Source organism: Capsicum annuum, chromosome 10 (assembly GCF_002878395.1).
Source record: "Capsicum annuum cultivar UCD-10X-F1 chromosome 10, UCD10Xv1.1, whole genome shotgun sequence".
Classification (NCBI taxonomy): domain Eukaryota; kingdom Viridiplantae; phylum Streptophyta; class Magnoliopsida; order Solanales; family Solanaceae; genus Capsicum; species Capsicum annuum.
Genome location: NC_061120.1, coordinates 117,758,036 through 117,761,231, shown reverse-complemented (window position 1 = coordinate 117,761,231; position 3,196 = coordinate 117,758,036). Strand labels below are relative to the sequence as shown.

The 3,196-nt window shown below is 34.0% G+C and overlaps 1 non-coding gene across 1 annotated transcript; it reads right to left on the bottom strand.

Annotated features, from left to right (window-relative positions):
- Nucleotides 1–1,661: 1,661 nt before the first annotated feature.
- On the bottom strand, nucleotides 1,662–1,765 carry LOC124888305. The gene has a single exon (XR_007046433.1). It is a non-coding gene; the product is annotated as a small nucleolar RNA R71 (small nucleolar RNA).
- Nucleotides 1,766–3,196: the final 1,431 nt, after the last annotated feature.

The window sequence follows — 3,196 nt, the reverse complement described above, 5'->3', positions numbered from 1 at the left end:
GAGGAATATCCCTCATTATGCAACACTTATTCCCAATTAGGCAAAATCATCCCAACTCTATTAGGAGCATGTGAACATAAATTAAAGAACTTTTTCAAGCATAGTAGCAGTGGAAAAGCATATAATTCTTTCTTTTAGGGCTTTTAGAAATTCCTTTGAACTTTTTTACTTCAAGATTAATTTTAGTATGATTAATTGCTTATTTTGGATGTTGAATTCAAACCTGAGTGGCTAAACACTCTTGTTTTGGGGTTGAGGCCAAGAACATGATTAGTCTTTGATATTCTTTATCGTATTTTTTTTTTGGATTATCAGCTAGTTTGTTCTTAATTTCTTGAGCTTACTATTTTGATGAATGGCCACCATTAGAATAAAGCTATATTTCTTTGTGAATTTGGAAGGAGAATCATAGGATAGAATAAAGAAATTAAGGAGAAAAGTTCTTATCCTTTTATGAAATTAAGGGTTGAATTAACATCGATGATAGGGATATACGTAGAAGACTAGCTTAGTTCAATTGCAAGAAGATAACTTTATGATTCAAGAAGAATTGTTGTATCTCTCCGAGAGATATAGTTGCAATATTCAATAAATAGAAGATTTGAGATCGGGAGACCAAGATCGGACTATAAACCTTACAAATCAACAACCTGATAACAAATTAGAATATGATAAGAAGATAGAATTATACGATTGTTCGATGTTCCTCAACCCTGGAATTCTAATCATTAGTATTTACAACTTTTGCTTGCTTTTTGATTGTCAGAAATTGTTATTTCTTATTAATTAATTTACATTCTTATTCTAAATTTCACAAACATCTTGATAGTTTACAACACTTAATACCACTTTGTATAAAACAAAAAGTTTGCTAAATTTCAAATTGCTTAGTCCTCGTGGGAACGATATCTGACTATATAAGTCACTATATTACTTGTATGATCATATGCACATGCATGTGCATTGGGACACAATAAGTTTTTGGCACATTGTCAGGGACTAGTATAATTAGAAAATTACTAAACTTTTGGTTTTTGATAATTAATTTTAGTGTTAACAACTTGATCTTAGCGACTGAATTTTTGAAAGATTCGCTGACTATAGGACTGGAGAGAGATAAAGAGTTGGTAGAGCCTTTTGCAGAACCAAAAAAAATATTTCAACAAAGGTGAAGAGCTTAATATCTCATTCAACAGGTGAAAATGACTCATCTAGTTGATCCAAATGATCTTGTAGATCCAAATGCTAGAAATATTCCAGCTCTGGTTATCCCTGTTGTTCATGCTTAACTAGTTGCTAGACCTATTCATAAAGTGGCAATCCCACTTATGAACCATGCTACAAATAATATTCGTAAGCCCAAGCCAGGTGGTTGATTTGAATTGAAGCAAAATATGGTGCAATTTCTCAATTCAGTGTGGCAATTTTTTGGCCTTTCACATGAAGACCCACAACAGCATATATAGACCTTCCTAGAAATAAGTGATACTTGCGTTTCTACAGGGGTGAATACTGATTATTTCAAATTGATACTCTTCCCTTTTTCTTTAATTGGGGAAGAAAAGATGTGGTTATATGCTAAATCACTACTCTCCATCACTTCTTTGGAAGATTTAGCTTGGAAGTTCCTTATTCAATTTATTCCATCAGGGAAGACTACAAGTTTGAGAAGTGAGATTCTAAGTTTCAAACAAAAAGGAGAGAATCTATTCCAAGCTTGGGAGAGATTTAAGATTTTGCTTAGAAATTGACCTTACCATCATCAGTATAATGATGTTCTTATTCATATTATCATTGAGGGGTTAGAGCCAAATACCAAGATTCTCTTGGATTCAGTAGTAGGTGGACAAGCTCTTGAGAAGACTTATGATGAATTGTACACATTGTTGAATAGGATATCTCAAGGGAATCCTAATTGGCATGTTTTTTCAAGGACTGCTCCTAAGAAGGTTGCAGTGGCATTATAGGTAGAGCAGTTCACCGCAATATTAGCTCAGATTGCAACAATGCAAAATCATATGCTTACTCATCTTAATAGCATGAAGTTGGGAGTTCCACAAGAAGTAGCTAAAACTAATGCAATTTAACAGAAAAATTCTTGGTGTAAGGTTTGTGGAAGTTGGGAGCATGCAACATATGTTTGTAAGGCTAATCAAGATTCTGTTAACTATGTAGGGAATGCGAATCATCAGGGATAACAAAATTTTATCAACACGTATAATCCAAACTGGAGGAACCATCCAAATATCTCATTCTGTGGCAATTAGGTATAAAACACTAATCAGTATAAGGGCTAGTGCAACAGAATCAATAGAAGGTTAAGAATAATTAGGCTACTTCTCAACTAAGTAATATAGAGGAGATAATGAAGCAACTTTTAGCTCAAGAAAAGTAGTTTGCAGTGGAAGTGAAGATTCAACAAGTGCAGTTTGCAGTAGAGTTGAAGAGACAACAGATGGTTTCTAGAAATTTGGAGTTGCAACTCAGACAGATTGCAGGATCATAAATATAAAACCTCAAGGAGGCTTACCAAGAGATACAGAAGACAATCCAAAATAGGTAAATATAGTTACAACAAGAAATGGGTTACAGTTAAAGGAGGTGGTACCTGAGTAGGTTAGTCCCACAACAAATGACGATGATCGTAAGGCCAATAAGGAGAAGGGGGTCAGAAAAAAGCTGCTAGCGATAAAATTCATGTGGACAAAAAGACTTTACCTCTACCATTCCCTCAAAGAAAAAGAAAGCATCAAGAGGAGGCTAGTTGTTAGAAATTTTTGGATCTTCTAAATCAGGTTCAAGTAAATCTTTCTCTTCTTGATATTATATAGAGTGTTCCAAAATATACAAAATATCTAAAGGATGTAGATGTAAACAAAAACCAATTAACACATTATGCTATAGTTGCACTAACTGAGAAGTGCACATCCAAGATAAAAAATAAACTACCCACGAAGCTGAAGGATCCATGTAGTTTTACTTTATAGATCACTATTGGGCGTACCATTAGTTCTCATGGATTGTATGACTTGGAATCTAGCAAATCTAATGCCCATATTTTGTTACCAAAAAATAGGTCTTGGGAGTCCAAAACCCACTACTATTATCTTGTAGTTGGAAGATAGGTCCCTTTATAGTTCGGATGGAATTATTAAAGAGGTCTTGGTGAAAGTAAGATCACTAATCTTTTTGGTGG